This window comes from Silene latifolia, chromosome 3 (genome assembly GCF_048544455.1).
Source record: "Silene latifolia isolate original U9 population chromosome 3, ASM4854445v1, whole genome shotgun sequence".
NCBI lineage: Eukaryota > Viridiplantae > Streptophyta > Magnoliopsida > Caryophyllales > Caryophyllaceae > Silene > Silene latifolia.
In genome coordinates, this window is record NC_133528.1 from 15,859,372 (window position 1) to 15,879,644 (window position 20,273).

The 20,273-nt window shown below is 39.4% G+C and overlaps 1 long non-coding RNA gene across 2 annotated transcripts; it reads right to left on the bottom strand.

The window, feature by feature from the left end:
• Nucleotides 1-18,349: 18,349 nt before the first annotated feature.
• Nucleotides 18,350-18,928, bottom strand: LOC141645951 (uncharacterized). 2 transcript variants are annotated; one of them, XR_012545241.1, is made up of 3 exons: nucleotides 18,768-18,928; nucleotides 18,601-18,671; nucleotides 18,350-18,480 (listed from the first exon to the last, which is right to left on the bottom strand). It is a non-coding gene; the product is annotated as an uncharacterized LOC141645951 (long non-coding RNA). The 2 variants fall into 2 exon arrangements; XR_012545240.1 differs by having other exon boundaries at nucleotides 18,350-18,671.
• Between the last annotated feature and the right edge of the window lie 1,345 nt (nucleotides 18,929-20,273).

The window sequence follows — 20,273 nt, forward strand, 5'->3', positions numbered from 1 at the left end:
TTGTACAAATAATCATAAATAAGAATTATATAAGGTAGACCGACATTTGTATAGACTATAGAAGCGACAAAAATATGAAGCCCAATACTTGAGAATATGTACCAAACATGTTATTTTTTTTTTTTTTTTTTTTTGGCAGTTGTGAAGAAAAAGTTTTACATTATAGAGGTACGGCTTACTAAACCATACCTATAGGCTACAACTGTAACACCCCCATATTCAGAGGAGCCTTAACTAGGCCTTCCTTAGCATATAAGGGCGTTACCATCTCGGTTGTCCGAGGATAGTAATAATCAAATGTCGATAAGAGAACTATTATATTATATTACAAGTGATTTAAAACCAACTGATGATATAAAAGATACAACTCAAAGGCTACTTGCTAAAACTATCAAATCTCGTGAAGACTCATCCCTGCCCGGACTCCAGCTATCAACAACATCAACACCTGCTAAGACAGACTACTCAACATAAGGGATCACGGCAGACACATAACAAACAAAACAACCACACAAGGTCAGTACTGAGATAAACCCAACAAAGCCAACAACATCTAGCAACACAATGTAACACAATCAGCCACACACAAGTACACCCACGCCGATCAATCTCCGTCACCGACTGTCCACTGGACCAGCCCTGCCAGTGGGGGACCGCAGCCGTACCCACCAAATCCCCGCTCATCATACCGAGCGATAACCCTGTCCCATTAATGTGCACATCCCCTTCCGTGGCGGGTTCCACGAAGGGCGAAACTAGGGCGTGAAGCCACTCCCGCAAGTGACTCCACTCAGCCGAGAACGCATCTCGAGCACCATAGACAAACAATCACAATCACAATATCAACAACCGTCTGAATCCATCAACAATGTATAATCACAACCGTCTGAATACAATTACGATATTAAACAATCACAATACAACCACAACAACCGACACACTAGACTATCTACAGAAACTGAGTAGGCGAACCTACCTTTAAGCAACTGCAACCAATCCATGCCGACATACAACATATCCAGCAATCAAGCAATGCCTATAACCATAATACAATCATCTATTACTATCAAGCAAACCCTAACTGCAAAGATGAGGACACGGATGATGATTATGACATACCTATAAGGAGAAACCCGGCAAAAGACCGCTACCCGACTCAAGCTATGCTCTCCTAAGGCACAAGGACCTTCAAAAGGCTTCCAAGGAGGTTTTATGGTGAAGGGAAGGGATAGAGGCGACTGAAGGATATGAGGAATGAGGCGGAAATGATTTGCGGATTTAACAAAACGCGATTAAAAACCCTCGCTGAAAACTCGATACTCGATCGAGTACCCAACATACTCGATCGAGTGGCCCCCTACTCGATCGAGTAACCTCGCTACTCGATCGAGTAGCCTCTACTCTATCGAGTACCACTCATAACCTGTAACCCAAGATAGTTTTGGCACGCATTTCTAAGACTATTCCCGCTCCCAAGGTCAGTCAACGCTGGTCAAAGGGTCTCTAAAAGGGCGGGTATTACAGTCTTCCTCCCTTAAAAGAACTTCGTCCCCGAAGTTCAACTCACCTATCTCAACACACAAGACACGGGAAAACACGACATCACCATTCTTCCTACTCGAGTCATTACTCCCCGGAAACACCATCCCTCATGTCATCATCATCACCGTCTAACGTTCTATACATATCGACTCTTACAACTATCATACAACCATTATCATCATCCACTGTCACTCTATACGTATACATCAACTCTTACAAACTATCATATATAAAATATCAACCTCGCAATACAAACCAGCACAAACAACCATCACCCATCATCTGATGACAACTATCGACCCGAAACATATCTCATGTCAACTTCATGCTGCACGACTAATACCGCCTTGTTACTCAACAACGCGATTCTATTACGACACATTGCACCACAACTATCTCCTTATGACCGTCCTTTAAAATACTATCACATTCACTTCAATGAACTAAAGTAACCACTTACACTTCATATAAGCAATGTGATCAATGTACTAAAACAACAACAAAACATTGTAAATGAACAACAACATAATTTAAAAATTAGCCTTTTTATTTTGCGACATTACTCTTCCCCTCTAAAAGGAACTTCGTCTCCGAAGTTCACCACCAAAATTACCACACATATTACCTATTACTTGCATCATAACATAAATGAGAACCATATTATTTATTATGGACATTACTCGCTAAGCATACACTTGTTAAATTCAAAATCATACACAAACCACCGGAATAACTAGCCGCCGTCGATAAAGCATGTTAATATCATATGCACAAACGTATGAAGAGATGTAACTTCAATGGATAAATAGTAATATGGCATATGTAATATTAAAACAACAAGAAACCGTCACCACTTCACTAATTGTGACAAACATGCATATAAAACCCAAGCGCGGCTTCCAACATATGAAATTAACGGTTCAAAGGTGTTACTACGCACTAATAACCACATTAAACATCAAACTTGCAATTATAAAACAATTGCACACTTTTAATTTTCGAAAACCTCCTGTAACAGTGCTACTCGATCGAGTATGCAGTGGTACTCGATCGAGTGCCATGCTACTCGATCGAGTGTCTTGGCAACTCGATCGAGTAGCCCAAAGATCAGAATGCTTTTTATCCCTCTTTCCTGCAGCTACTCGATAGAGTACGGGGTACTCTGTCGAGTACCTACAGGCCAAGTTGCCTTACAAAACCTGTCATAAACCAACATATATATACAAAGTCGTCACATAACTTGAGTCGAGATGATTTCCCGACCCCAAAATTAATCCTGCAATAATGTTAACTAACAAATCCGGCCTTATGGCCAACAATACAAGTCCATAAACCAAGTTTCAACGAAAATAACTACCAATATCTAACGATACTACCCACATCTACTATCAATCGACCATAAACAAAGATAAAACAAGGAGCATCACTCCTACTGCTGCTCAACCATCACCTCATCATCACCAACACCTCTTGAAGTACCCGCTCCCGATGACCCAATCCCCGCATCTACTCCTGCTCTGGCTCCCGGACTCACGTACCATGGGGTCAAGCCACCGTAGGTAAAGGACTGAGGTGTCCCCCACATCGACTGATCCACCCCGTAGGAGTGGAAAACCCCTGTGTAGTCCCCAACTTCACTCCACCAAACCGGATGCGGTCCCTCGGTCTCTATCCCCTGAGTGTACGCCATCTCGTGCATGTTCCTGAGTGTCAAAGTAGATGACACTCTCTCTGCCAAGAAGCTAGATCGCGTCTCCGGGGCGTCGAGGTAAGGGTAGCACGGAAAAGGATGTTGCTGCTGTGGTGCTACCGGCCGTGGCCTAGTCTCCGAGGTCCTCTCCCTCACTCGACGGGGTCCTCTCCCCAACCTAGGTCTCTCAACCACCACAACCGCCACATTCTCGCCCTTCTTCGGCTCTGGCATCACCTCGAGAATCGTGTCGTCGATGAGGTAGGTCTGCAGGTGGCGGGGTCTATCAACATCCTCATCCTCCTCCTCCTCATCATCAGATTCCACAGTCACTATCGCCGGCTCCAAGGGCTCCGTCGGTGGGAGGTGCTCAGGAGCTGGAATCTTCATCCAACTCATGCCCCACACCCTCTAAGCTAGGCTACCGTCAGCCAAAGTTCTCAACCATTTCAGGTCGAGATAGTAGTCACGGTCCAGAGTGGGCACTGGGGTAGCTAGAGGCACATACTCCGAAGAAGCCTCAAAGGAGGTTAGCTTTTCAGCTAACCGAGTGGCGATAGCGCCACAACTCAAGTACCGGGAAGAGGCAGTAGTCATCAAGGCAAGGGTAGCACAAACCATGGAAGGAGCATTAAAGACCACTTTCCTGGCCCGCTCCGGGTTGAGGTAAGACATCAGAAGCAACACCTCATGATTATTCAGTTTACTGATATCCGGTCTATCATAAAGGAGGTTTGAAAGAGAACGGAGAAAGACCCTCAAGGTAACATGTTGAACGTCATTAATTAACATGTTACTTGAGGTAGGAGCTGGCTTTCCAGTCAGACAAGGCATTAGGCGGCAGACACCGCACTCAGCAGGGATATCAGTGATAGAATCCTTGGGAGGCTTGGCCAACCCAAGGTGAGACGCAAGCAGATCCATAGTCAACAGAAAACTGGTGTTCATCAACCTAAACTCAATGGTCTGGGCAGCTGGGTCATAGCTAAAGGAGCTCATAAACTCCAAGGTAAGAAAAGGATAAGAGTGTTTCCTCAGCCTATACAAACCCGTAAGGCCCAAAGTCTCAAATATGTGACGGACATCTGTCTCTATCTCCAAATCCTCCAACAATGTAGTATCTATACACCTCGTCGGTCTCATTTTGCGTTTTTGCAAAACTACAAAACGCTCTCGCTGTTTGAAATCGACAAAAACAACAGAAGGGTACTCCGGCACTGCGGGTACCACGGGTCCACTCCCCTCCCCAATCTCAGGTTGTGTAACCCTTCCCCGTTTACTATGACGGGTTCCTACGTTCGGTCTCGGCATCTGTTTCAGCATATGACTTAAGCAACTTGCATAAACACGTAAAGCATATACCTCATGTAATTTGGACTTTACATACTCAGCTAGGTACACAAATTCACCAACAAGTTCGACATGTGAAGCACATAATTCATGCCATTAACTTTGAATACTCAGCTAGGTACACACATTCACCAACAGTTTCCCAAATTTGATATATAAACTCAATTTACAGCTACTCATAAATCACAGTTGTGAAAAATTATCATGGTGAATACATATGCTCAACAAATTCTAACATCCTAGCATGATTCTAAGGCTACTCCATAACACTCCCAACAACATGTGAGGCAATTGAACAAGTTTATGGAGAAGTAATTTAGAACATATCATCGTCACCTTCAATATTAGAAACAAATAACTCAATTAAACTTGTCAGACGGTCTCTACAGCTGTAACTATTTGACATATTTTTTATCAATTATCATCACTACTATCATATTGAAGTTCAACCTTTACTTAATCAGCCATATACAACACCAAATTTCGAATATAGATCACGAATTTCCATTTGAGGCACTTTTAAGACGGAGTTTTAAGGCAACTTTTTAAGGTGAAAATCATCAAAATCCATCCTTCAATATGATATAAACAATGTATAATACTCAATTCCAACATCTAATCAATGTAAAACAATCAAAAATCAATTTCAATTTTGTAACCCTAGAAATTTCGGCTTCAATATTGGCAATTTCTAGCCTATTTTACAGCAATTACTCACCAACAATCAAGGAAAGAAGGCATGGGAATCATATTACAACAATTAAAACAACAAATTGATCATGTGAATCGAGATTTTCAGGTTATACTATCATCCTCAACAAATTTAAGGCATAAAAACATGTAAATAAGGAAGTAATCATACCTTGGTTGAGTAGAAAAGTAAGAAACGAAATCAAACAGAGAAAACAACCCCAAGAATCACCACTAACACACGAGATGAGGAAGCTTTTGAGAGGAATTTAGGATTAGGGTTCTAAATAGAAAGGAGGAATGAGAGGAATAAGGAAAGAATAGGGGTTTTAAGAAACCCGTGAGATTCACTGTATAGTAACCTACTCGATCGAGTGCCTAGGGTACTCGATCGAGTACCACCCTACTCGATCGAGTAGGAGCTATTTCGTCGAGTATCTGCAGGAAATCTTTCCACGTCCCGATGTCATAGCTTCCTAACTAGATCGAGTGAGGTCTACTCGGTCTAGTAAGCACTCGCACTCGGTCAAGTATAATTAATTACTCGGTCAGAAATACGAAGTAACTTGAAGATTCCTGCAAAACAACATCACGTGTCGATTCCAAACTAAGTCCGGAGTTTGGCACTAATTATCACACTCGTTTACGCATTATTATTATTACTCACGTATAACGGATCGTCTCAACTAATAAGGTATATGTCACATTACGCTACACAACTTACCCAACTCGGTTTACCTGCTACCGAATCATTCATAAACCTAATCACGTCATCGTATTACACTTAAACTTACTTTACACATTACTACCACACTCGTGTTCACTTCAATTTGAAGCATGCAATTAGCATTAATTCATTCTTTCATATAACATATAATGCATATTCTTCATGACAAATTAATCTATCATGTTTCAAATTCAATCATAAGCAAATCATCTTACACAAATCAATAATTACGCAGCGGAAAAATTTCAACTAATAAACAAGGCATAAACGCATTACTATATACTATGTTTCATATTATAACTCAACAAATCTATAACTATCATCATCGTAATCACGGTAGGGTTTATAAACTCGTACATGACTACCGTCATCATCAACTTATAGCAAACACCAACATGATCATTCTTCTATTATAGCACACCCATTCACATTTCCACGTATTTCTATCGAATAGACTTTTGTCACGTATCTCGAAATCATCACGCAAGCTCACTAATCATGTCAAAACTTCACTAAGTACCATCCAGACGCAACTACCACACCTATCTCTATGTTAGCAAAAACTCCACCACAAGTAGCTCCGACAAAATTATTATACACATCACACATATACACACGGACTCCACATTCCCACACCATGTGACTGGCTTAAGTATCATGGGGCCAAGATTTTGAAATGAGGGCGCCTACTCACCCAAAACCTAGCATCAGCTGGGGCTCCCATTACACATACACCAGGTTCATTTTATTAGACTCACTACGTTCATTATTTTTATTTGTTACAGGTTCCAAAATCGTCGCTCTGATACCACTTTGTAACACCCCCATATTCAGAGGTGCCTTAACTAGGCCTTCCTTAGCATATAAGGGCATTACCATCTCGGTTGCCCGAGGATAGTAATAATCAAATGTCGATAAGAGAACTATTATATTATATTACAAGTGATTTAAAACCAACTGATGATATAAAAGATACAACTCAAAGGCTACTTGCTAAAACTATCAAATCTCGTGAAGACTCATCCCTGCCCGGACTCCAGCTATCAACAACATCAACACCTGCTAAGACAGACTGCTCACCATAAGGGATCACGACAGACACATAACAAACAAAACAACCACACAAGGTCAGTACTGAGATAAACCCAACAAAGCCAACAACATCTAGCAACACAATGTAACACAATCAGCCACACACAAGTATACCCACGCCGATCAATCTCCGCCACCGACTGTCCACTGGACCAGCCCTGCCAGTGGGGGACCGCAGCCGTACCCACCAAATCCCCGCTCATCATACCGAGCGATAACCCTGTCCCATTAATGTGCACATCCCCTTCCGCGACGGGTTCCACGAAGGGCGAAACTAGGGCGTGAAGCCACTCCCGCAAGTGACTCCACTCAGCCGAGAACGCATCTCGAGCACCATAGACAAACAATCACAATCACAATATCAACAACCGTCTGAATCCATCAACAATGTATAATCACAACCGTCTGAATACAATTACGATATTAAACAATCACAATACAACCACAACAACCGACACACTAGACTATCTACAGAAACTGAGTAGGCGAACCTACCTTTAAGCAACTGCAACCAATCCATGCCGACATACAACATATCCAGCAATCAAGCAATGCCTATAACCACAATACAATCATCTATTACTATCAAGCAAACCCTAACTGCAAAGATGAGGACACGGATGATGATTATGACATACCTATAAGGAGAAACCCGGCAAAAGACCGCTACCCGACTCAAGCTATGCTCTCCTAAGGCACAAGGACCTTCAAAAGGCTTCCAAGAAGGTTTTATGGTGAAGGGAAGGGAGAGAGGCAACTGAAGGATAGGAGGAATGAGGCGGAAATGATTTGCGGATTTAACAAAACGCGATTAAAAACCCTCGCTGAAAACTCGATACTCGATCGAGTACCCAACATACTCGATCGAGTGGCCCCCCAGTCGATCGAGTAACCTCGCTACTCGATCGATTAGCCTCTACTCTATCGAGTATTACTCTTAACCTGTAACCCAAGATAGTTTTGGCACGCATTTCTAAGACTATTCCAGCTCCCAAGGTCAGTCAACGCTGGTCAAAGGGTCTCTAAAAGGGCGGGTATTACAACAACATAAAACACTAGAGTACTACTAATCACATAAACTAAAACAAGGTAAAGATTGCATCGGTTAAGAACATAGTGTTGATGGCGTAAGACGGAAGTCTGAACACGCTCTTCAAAATCCAAATCTACCCCAATCGCTAATGGATGAGCAACGCCGGCCCAAGGAAAATACCCATCTTTGTTTGTCTTGATTGATGTAGCGTCGGAGAAATACCTGCAGCAAAACCCAAGGAAGGGTCTCGGAGATTCATCTCCTTGGCTGTGAAAATCTTCCTCAGAAAGCCAACATGCCTTCGCAACCTCATTGTTACTCATCTTTATTGATACAACTTCGAATAAATACCTGCAACAATACCTAAGAGAGCATCTCGGAGATTCATCTTCTTGGTTGTTATACACCTTATCTGGAAACCAACTAACCTCTTGACCCAACGAGAGAGAACAGAGTGCACTTACGCCCGAAGGACGTAGAAATAAAAGGCGGAAAATAGACCACAAAAATATGTCTCCAAAGGAGAGCAAACTCCTACACTTTAGGAAACAACCCCCGCTGACCAGAACCTCGTAACCAAGAGGAGCGGGTAAAAAGGTAGAAAACAAAGGGAAAAACCATATAAATATTCCTCTAACCAAAACCAACTCTGGAGACTGAAGTGAGTTGGGCTCAACACTATCCCGATGCAATGTACCATTCATCCTAATTACCCCAGGGGAAAGGGGACAGGACACCCCAAACCATCCACCAGAGCTTATTATTTGAGTTAATAAAAAACAGAAAAAGACGGAAACACACATAAATTAGTGATGAAACCACCGCATCCGACCCACCAACAACACTACCCAAGAACCCGACTCCACCCTACCCAGCACCTCTTCAACAAACGTGACAAAACCCCAGCCAAGACGACGCGCCAATCCAAGAAACAAATGGCCCCAACCTGCCATCATGAGGAACCCGACAGACCCCACTACCTAATACATAAATCGAGACTCCAAATTCCAAAAAGACCCCCCAGGACCATCGGCTTGCAAGCAACCAAAAGATCGACTCAGACCGACACTAAAACCAGTAGGTGGAACCGATCAGTGGGGGAAGGGGAAACACCAAATCGTCCCAAAAACTAGCACCACAAATAAAAACTACAACAATATGATTAAAACTCATCGACCAAAACAGAAAACACACGGTGACCCGGACAACTAAGAGGAACATACCATGGGTGGGGAAAGGGACGAGGGAGAGGGGAACACTCCTGGGCAAGCAAGGCTTCGATGACAGGACAGGGGAATGGAGGAACGGACCGACCTCGGAGCACCGACACGACAACCAACGCCACGGCCAGCTGGACGATCACGGCAGAGACGAGCGCCGTCAAGGAGGAGGGCGTGATCTGTTAAGATATGATCTCGTATATGTTCTGTATATATTCTCTTTATCTTTTGTACCCTATTTTATCTTTTGTACCCTATTTTATATTTTGTATCTTTTGTAGTTATCTTATTGCCTTAGCTTAAGCTATTAGGTTGTATATATACTTATCATTTGTTAATATAATTCTCAAGCTTTATGCTATACAAACTCTCACATGGTATCGAGCCTTTGATCCGATATCAACACTAAAACCCTAAAACAAAAAAAAACTCCCACCCTCCTCCCTTCTCTTTCTCATGTCGACATCCACAAGCCTACCCAATCCACATGAGCCTCTAACTCCCTTCATTGTCCTCAACGCACACTCCGTCGAGAAACTCACCGGCTCCGACAACTACCAAACCTGGCAACTCCAGGTTGAATCTCTCCTTGTTGGGTATGGTCTCTTCGGCTACGTTGATGGCTCTGTCACGACTCCTCCTCAGACCGTGACCTCTGAAGGCGGTAAAAATGCTCCCAATCCCGAGTACCAAACTTCGTACCGGCAAGATAAGCTGCTTTAGGGTGCTTTAGCCGACACTCTATCCAAGACTGTTGGTCCCCTCATCAGTCGTACCAACACCTGCAAAGAAGCGTGGGATATTCTCGCTACTATCTACGCTAATCCCTCCCGAGGTCATATCAAACAACTCAAATTCAAACTTCACAACACCACCAAAGGCAACAAATCCATCGCCGAATATATGACCTCCATTAAAACCGTTGTTGATGAGCTTGCCCTCCTTCATAAACCCGTTGACCCAGAGGACATTACGGACCATGTTCTTGAAGGGCTTGATGACCCACGCTATCAACCCGTCATTGACGCGGTCCATGCCCGTGACTCTCCTATATCCTTTGCCGAACTTCATGAAAAACTCATCAACAAAGATGTCGTGACAAGCTAGATGCTAGGTCTACCCCTTGTGTCTTCGTTGGCTACTCACCCAGCCAACACGCATTTCTTTGTCTCGACCCTACATCAAACCGCGTCTATTCGTCTCGCTATGTCCGCTTTGTTGACCACTCCTTTCCCTTTCACAAGTCCTCGTCAACATCCCCACTCCCGTCTCCTGATGCGTGGTGTACAGTGACCATTCCCCTCGTCACTCAGCATGCCCAATCCACCCCTCCACCCGAAACCCAACCTGAATCACCTCCACCCGAAACCCCTCCTGACTCACCTCCTCCTGAAAACCCGTTCACCCAACCAAACTCCACTTCCTCAACTTCACCATCACCCCCACCCCCTCCACCACCTCCTCGAACTCACCTCCACAACACTCGCGCCTCATACAATATCTTCAAACCCTGTACCATGTTGAACCTGGCTGCCCAACTGACCCACACCGAGCCTCGCTCTGTCAAGGCTGCCCTAGCTGACCCCGTTTGGTTTGCCGCTATGAAGTCCCAATATGAAGCCTTGTGTGCAAATGAAACGCGGACCCTTGTCCCTGCCTCACCCTCCATTAATGCGGGTGGCTGAAAATGGGTCTTCCGTACAAAATATAACCTCGATGGTACTATCCACAAACATAAAGCTCGCCTTGTGGCCAAGGGATTCCATCAACGCCCTGGCCTTGACTACACCGAAACCTTCAGTCCTGTGATTAAGCCGGCTACAGTCCGTTTGTTGCTTTCTCTTGCTGTTACTAACTCTTGGTCCTTGCGTCAACTTGAAGTAAATGACGCATTCTTGCAGGGTACTCTCACCGAGGAAGTGTACATGGTCCAACCTCCGGGCTTTGTTGACTCTTGATTCCCCGATCATGTCTATAAGCTTCGCAAGGCCATATACGGTCTCAAGCAAGCCCCTCGAGCGTGGTACAATGAACTTCGCTCTTACTTACTCTCCGTTGGCTTTGTTAATTCTCTTACTGATACGTCTCTATTTGTTAACCATGGCTCCGCTCCTGTTTATGTGTTGGTCTATGTTGACGATATCATTGTGACTAGACCAAACTCTACTGCTGTTTCTGCGTTTATCACTTCTCTTGCCCGCAGGTTTGCTCTCAAAGATCTCGGTTCTCTCTCGTACTTTCTTGGTGTTGAGGTTCGTCCTTCCTCTCGTCGTATTCTTCTCAGTCAACGCCGCTACATTATCGACCTTCTAACCCGGGCCCACATGCTTGACTCGAAGCCGGTTTCCACTCCCATGGACTCCACCTCTCGGCTTCTTGCTAATGATGGTGATGTGCTCTCTTATCCCACACCCTTTCGTACTCTTGTTGGTGGTCTTCAATACCTGTCCATCACTCGTCCGGATGTTGCTTTCTCTGTCAATAAGCTCTCTCAATTCATTCATCGTCCGACAACTGTTCACTGGGCTGCCCTCAAACGTGTACTCCGTTACTTATCTGGTACTCTTGATACTGGTCTAACCATCTTTCGAAGCTCCCCAAGCTCTCTTCATGCTTTCTCTGACTCTGATTGGGGGGTGACCATGGTGACGGTCTTTCCAATGGTGCTTACATTGTATGCCTTGGTCGTAATCTAATCTCGTGGAGCTCGAAGAAGCAGCGTACTGTCGCTCGCTCTTCTATTGAGGCTGAGTATCGCTCTGTTGCTAATACGTCGGCTGAGCTCACCTGGCTCAGTAATTTACTACGTGAGCTCAGAATTCCTCTCTCTGGTACTCCTACTATCTACTGTGATAATATCAGTGTTGCTGCGCTAAGTGCTAATCCTGTTTTCCACTCCCGCATGAAGCACCTGGCCCTTGACTTCTACTTTGTTCGTGAGCAAGTTCAGTCTGGTACCTTACGCGTTACTACTGTTCATAATGATGATCAACTTGCTGACTTGCTTACAAAACCTCTATCTCGTCCCCGGTTTCAAATGTTCTTATCCAAGCTTGGTCTTTCGCTCCGCCCGTCCAGCTTGCGGAGGGATGTTAAGATATGATCTCGTATATATTCTCTATATCTTTTGTACCCTATTTTATCTTCTGTATCTTTTGTAGTTATCTTATTGCCTTAGCTTAAGCTATTAGGCTGTATATATACTTATCGTTTGTTAATATAATTCTCAAGCTTTATGCTATACAAACTCTCACACGATCAAGGCTTAGAGGGCAGAAACAGAAAAGGGAAAGGTACAATCACCGGAGATAGGTCCAAAGGTGAACCCATCTCCGGCGAAAGGGTAGGAGGAGCAGAGGGGAAGTGTGATGTGGGGGAGGCGGCGGAACAATGAAAAAAATTAGGGTTGGTTTTGTGTTTTTTTTAAGAGAGAGGGGAGAGTAAAGTTTAATTACTAAACATGTTAAGCTCAATTTATAACTGAATTAATTTGAGTGAGAAATTTCATAAATTCGCCTACTCTTTAAATAAGTAGAGGATTATTGACTTATTGTCACTGTCAGCCTGTCAGGTACCGGATATGAAATATGATAACAAAAAGTCTAACGTACGTTTACTATATAGAACACGAATCCAGTTTAGACGTCCCAACCACCGTCCAAATCCAAACTTTTTTTTCCATTTTTAGGTGAGACGAAATTTAGAATCACTTTTCCGTATTAGTCATACAAGAGCTCATGTTAAGACACCACTTGTGAAACATGAATTTTGACTCACGACTAAAATAATACCACAATTTCATTTACAAGAATAAAAATAAAGATTACTTTTACTATAATGTTATAAAAATACTCCTTCCGTCCTAAAGACGATAATGAGACGAGATGGATGTCTATCGAGCAGCTCGAGTTCGGCTATGTCAAACATTGGTCAAAGGTCGAGTCGAGAGCTGGATGAGTTAAGCCGACTTGATGTTGGCTCTGCTCAAAAAGCTCGCGAGCGGCTTAAACATGTGTGATTAAATAATATTTTGTTCTTTATTTTATAAAATATGTATCATAATTATGCGAAAGTAAATGAAAGAGGAATTCGATCAACAATTATATATAAACTTAAGTTTAACGCGTATTCAGCTCAAGCTCGTGTTTAAACACACGAATTTGATATCAAGCTTTATTTTTTCAAGCTCAAAATGAAGCAAAATAATCAAAGTACTTAATAAGTTTTCTTACCTTATCAAAAAAAAAAAAGAAAAAAAAAAAGAAAAGTACTTAATAAACTAACGTACCTAGTAACTTCAGTCGTATATTGGAACTTAATTAGACGGAGTATAAGCTTTAAGAGGAAATGTTATTTGTGCATGGTAGACTTCTAAATATGGGCTTTTTATATGGGCTAGGAGGTTACAATAAGTGGGCCCATTCATCTCTTTCGAGTCCAGCTATGAATGGTCTCTTTCGAGTATTTCGCAGCCTCCCTCGTGCCATGGCGGCTCTGCTACTCATCGTTGAATAATAATAAAATTGTCTTTTTCAATACTCCCGGTCTTTGTTGTTCTATTGTATTTTAGGATATCTCAATCAATTGTTATTATTTTTATTTTAGGGTTGCATTTAACGATTAATTTGTTCTTTTACATCCAATTTGGTACACTTGTTATCTTATAATTGACATCCTCCTTTTGCCTTAGTCGTTGTGTCAAAACCAAAGGACAACAATTGACCAAAACGGATAGAATACTAAATTAATTATTGTAATTGTCAGTTTGTCACCTTCTTTGATCTAGACTTTACATGATTGTATTTAGTGAGTAATAATGCAATATGCCGATACATGGAGACTAGAATTTAATTAAATTGACATGTAAAAACAGTAAAATAGTCCTCCAGATATTTTCCAAACTATTGAGATTCCCGTATGATCCTCAAATTATTTCCCATGATTATTATTGGTTGTTCCAAAATTTACCGCCAAAGCGAACAAAAAGTATGATAATCTACCGCCAAATTGCCTTTATAATATTCCAAGTTGACTGAAAGTGTATTCATTCATATTGCCGCCAAATTGTCTATACCCTATATTAGATTGCTTCCCATTTGTTAATCAGCCGTATTGCAAGTGATTAACAAGCATTAAACTACCATTGAAGTGAATTGTTGTGATCTTCATACTTTGCAGTCATACTTAATACTGTAAAACATGAATCAAATGTTGAACGATGACCGTCAATTTTGCGGACACGAACAAGGTACGTCTGTTATTTTACAACGAAGTAGGGACGATGTGATTAGGATTGGTACTTCTGTTAGTAGTGAAGAAGAAGCATATACATTTTACAATAAATATGCAATTGAGAGGGGTTTTAGCATCCGTAAGCATGTTTTCCGTCGTAACAAAGAAGGAAAAATCACTATCTACACGCACATTTGTATGTTCAAAGGAAGGAGTATCAAATGCAGAATCTGAAAATCGTTTGGATACTCGGACAATGTGTGAAGCGTTCATTAGGTTTAAAGAAGAGGGTGGTATATGGTCTGTTGTTGCCTTTTATGATGAACATAACCATGAAATGGCAGCATACGACGAAAAACACTTATTTAAGTAGGGTTGTGAAACAAAAACACATTCTTTTAAAGTCAAATGGTTTGAAACTATGTATGTATGAATACTTTAATCCATCATGACTTAATCTTATAATTTTTAAATAAAAGTTGGATCAGTTGCACAAAATTTCAAATGGTTTTAATTTTGGGTTATGCTTATTCATGGACATGATTTACTCAATTATGGACGTGATTTACACAATTATGGACATGAATGACCATTATACCCTTGTCATTTCTAACCTTCTTTCCTTTTGTTCCATAACAATAAATCCTCTCAAAATGATTAACCCAAGCTCCTACCAACCAATCACCAGCCGCACCACACAGACGATCGGACCACCCCCTCACCAATAAGCCAACTCGCCATATCGCTCCAATACCCGCATTCTGCAGTCATCCTGCTTGCAGTCCGGTTGAATAAGCGTCGTGTATTGAACCAAGGAAATTTATGCGCGTGGCCTCGTATGAACCATGAGCATTCAATTTTTCAGAGAGCTCAATAAATTTGCCATAACACAAGCACTATCGTGTTGAAGAAGTGTTGCCAAACAGTGTCCATCATGTAGGATGCAGCATATTTGGCCATGCAATTAGACTCCGACACAATTACTTTTCATTGACAGTCATTTCCTCAAACCCTAATTTCATTAGTATAAATTAATTTAATCTTCTTAATTTGATATAGCATAGTTAATAATTAATAAGTTAATAAATTAGGATTATTACTTGATCGACATGAGAATTAGCGTTCATAATTGAGTAATTTAACGGATTTGGTTAATTTGTGAGGAAGAGAATTAGAGAGAGATTGTTTATTTTGTTTTTTGTGATGGGTAAAGAATGGAAAATTAATGGTAAAATGTCCATGAAAAAAGTAATGTTTGTCCATGAAAGATCAACTACGTTAATTTTGGGTTGTCCTTGACAACCACATATGTTAAATATTATATTTGATACTCATATCTATCCAATAACGAACTAATTCTACTTCTAATCGCTCTAACTGAAACGAAGGGTTCTACAATATTTTGATTATTATGTTTTTAGTTATATCAAATGATGATCATCTCTATAGTAACAATATAGAAAGGGGTATTTGAAAAAATACAGTGGCAAGACCATCGTAACGATATGTTTTATCTTATGATAAAGTCTGAATCATTGGTTTCATGCCTACGTACACTTCCATCTCAATTGTCTTTTTTAACTAACCCAATAAACATCAAACTTTTTCTATGTTTTACTTTAGATTTATAATATCATAATACAATAACAATCCATCAAACATATGAGACAGAATAAAATTGTCATATTATTTTTGAAAATCAAACTATTAACCCCTAGTATAATAAAAATGCGTATTTACCAATTATTATTTTCACAAATTCTCATTTGTGACGGGTATATCCGTCGCAAGCTTGCGACGGACCAAATACAACCCACATGAGGAGATAAGACAAAAGTAAATTGTCTAGGGATTAATATTCTCTTTTGTCTTATTTACCCATGTGGGTAGTATTTGACCCGTCGCAAGTTTGTGACGGATATACCCGAGACTTGCTGTATTATTTTAATTAAAAAAAGTTGATGCATGGGAGGGGAAGAGAGATAATTGTCAAAAATGAAACCAAGGGCCTATTTTATGTACATTTACTTTGATCTAACTATTTCTATTCTTTGATGGACTTGTTCGCAAAACAATTATTCTCGTCTTATTGGACCTTGGTAAAGTTGATGCAGAATATTTTGTTAGACTTTTTTATAATAAATTGGACATGTTTTTTTATTTATATATAAGGGGGTAAAGGATGATAGGTTATTTACTTAAAACAAACTCATCAAATGTTACCTCCTAATAACTTACAAAATGTCACGGTATCTTATACGGTTGGTGTCTCATTGGTTCCTAAATCCTAATATAGTAGTTCTCCGCATATAAATTGAATACTCTCTCTGTCTATTTTAAGAACGAACTTGAGGATAATTTGATAATTCACACTCAATTTAGTCCACTTGTTATAGTAATTGACTCTCTCCTCTTTTCTTTGTCTTTGTGCCAAAACTAAAGAATATCAATTGACCAGGATGGAGTAGGTTTCTACGGATAATAGAAAAATTAATAATTCACTCCCAAAACCCGGTCATTATGCAAACATGTAGAATGAAAGACGTATACAATTTAGTTTGGAAGCAAATATTGTCATAATCAATATTATATATTAAATCCAGAAACTAAGGGACTTTATTGTAATTAAAGAAAGTTATACAAATTAATTATACTATATAGTTTTAAATCAATAGCACCGTGTGATAGACCCGATCAAGGGATCTCAATGCAAATATAATATAGTTTGGGTTAAAATTAAATTATATAGAAGCTTGGTAATTTTCTTAAACATGGTCAATTTCCTTAAAATAAAATAATTAATTAAGATGGTCAATTTCCTTAAAATAAAATAATTAATTAAGATGGTCAATTTCAAGGAGACTAAAACAAAGAAGATGCCTGTAATTTTCCTAAATATTTATAGAAGATGGTCAATTTCCTTAAAATAAAATAATTAATTAGTATAAACATGCACACTTATGGTATTATAATTATTATCATCATAAAATTATATATTAAATTTAAAATCTATGCAATTTTATTAAACTTTATAGTTTATTATATGTATAGAGATGTTAATTATTTAACATACAAAAATATAATAAGCAGGTTATAAATAATTCAAGTTAGATTCCATAATATATAATATTGCATAATTCTTTCGATTTGATTTAATGCATATATGTAATATATTTATATAAATATATAATCCTCTTAAAATTGCATGCCCAAGTAGTAAAAGTAATTTCGTCAGTAAAGAAAAGATTATAGTAACATTGGATATAGTTATATGATAGTAATCACTCATTTGAATAGTAAAAGTAACAATATTATCAACGAGATTAGTGAGAGTGGTAGAAACAACAACGCGAGTAGTGAAATAATCAAGATTAATGCGACAATAGTGAAAATAACAATAATTACGGCAGAAGTAGTGAAATTATCAATATTAATGCGACAGTAGTGACAGTAACAATAATTACGGCGGGAGTAGTGAAAGTAACAATGATTACGGTCAAGTAGTGAAATATTATTACTATTGTTTCACTAATAAGAGTAAAATATAAGTAGCGGTAGTAGTGAATTTATCTCAAAATTATTTCATCGTAATTTTAGGATATGTTATAGAAAAATATATTAATGATAAATTTATGGGTTATGCAACTTTAAGTAATTTTATTTAATGAAAAAAAGATTTAATAGTAAGTAGAGGTAGCCCGAGCGAAGTCGGGCACCAATACTAGTGAAATAAATAAAGTAAAAAGCAAATGGAAAATAATTTAGTCTACCAATTAAATAGGAAGTATTGTCCTTTTCCATTATTCAAGGATGTCCTTTTCCATTAGACTTACATAAACTGAATATTGTATCTCTAGCCGATCACGGATAAGTCATCTACCACCCTAACCCGTTTGTCATCTTACTACAAAACATATTATCAATCCAACCAAATTGGTAATTAGATAGGGTCATAGGGAAAAAAGAAAATTATCAAAACCAAAGACACCAATTTGAGATTACTTTCAATGCATAAATGGCTAACCCAAATTTTCTTATATAATCTCTTCTAATCTGACATCCAACTATTGTGATATTGCTTGGTATTCTTCAAATCTGTCATTAGAAAGAAAAAATATTAGTTAGATACACAAACACAATGACAACAATTATATCGTATAATAATCAAATCATATGAAAATCAAAACACACATTTTCAATCTAAGAAAAGATGTCAGAACAAAAATAAATTATGTTTGGTAATTTGGTATGAATGGACCGCTTTATATATGCTCGTATTTTGTAGTAATTTTTTCTCAGATTGTATGCCTCCCAAACTCAATTGTGAATTTTTTTTTTATTATTAAATAGGAAAATTGTAAATAAATGAACTCTTGTATTTGAGCTCATGTGAAAACCCTACATTAGAAGTTATAAATCTTATCATATTGGATAAGAATTTGTATAAGATAGAATAAAATCTTATCACAAGGATGGTGACATACGATCATTTTGCTAGCTGTTTTATTCATTTTTTAAAATTTAGTCTTTCGCGAATGTTGGACTCACTGTAATCGCTCGAAAAAAGCTTCCTTTATTAATATAGATAAATAGATAGATATAGATATTTTAGTCAATGGGCAAATAGAGCCAAATTGGCCCGAAAAGGCTACGGTTACCCTCAGTGTATAGAATCCTCTATACACTGCGAGTAATGTAGTGACACGTTGCAATAGTGGGGCATGAAATTGAATCTCTTTTAACTTATATTTTGGTATATTTAGAGCAAATATTGTGAAAATCAAATTTAAAATTTAGAACTTTCCATAATTATTACACCATAATGTTTTTCAAATTTGGAAAGATAAATATTTCACCGTTCTTTATTTTTTTCCAAATACCTCAACGCCAATTCCACCACCACCCACACCCTGCAAGTGCTAACTCCCCGCCAGTAACCACCTACTAGTTCCAGCGAAATCCTGCGGCCACCCGTGTGACTCCCGCTACCCCATGCGCACCAATCTTAATAATTTTAAAAGCTCTCAAGTCATCAACTCCTCCACCAGCGTGACCCCTCACTCGACCACGTTCACCACCTCTTCGTCCTCTCCATGCACCACCCTTATCGTTCCAAGTTGCCAACCACCGCACATGTCGTCATCTCGCCTTTGGCACACGCACAAATCATGGCTATTTCAGTTCTCGAGCTTCAAATAAATAGTGGTCAAGGGAATGTTGAAGTTCTCGTAAAAGGAGTATAATATTATCCACTGCTACTCTATTCATTATTCACAAATTTAATCAATTGAGATCCAATAATTCATTCTCAATTTTTGATCGTTTGGATACAGGCATACAACCCTTGCTCCAAATTTTTTTATTCAAAATAAACGTACGAGCTTCAGATACCGTATAAATTTACGATAATAGATTGTTAATAAAATTTTCAAAGATATGGATAAAGATTATGTGAAAATATAATATATTTAATTATGGTAAATATATAATTATTAATCATCCTACCAAAATTAATAAGCTTTATCCATATCTTTTCAAATTAATAATCCTACTAGTCAAATAGATTCCTCCACTTGTCGAAATTTAATTTGTGGTGTATAAAATCTTCTATACACCAAGTGTAACCGCAGCAACTTCCAAATTGGCCCAATTACAAAATTCCGACAATCTCTCACTGGAAAACTACCTAATTTTATG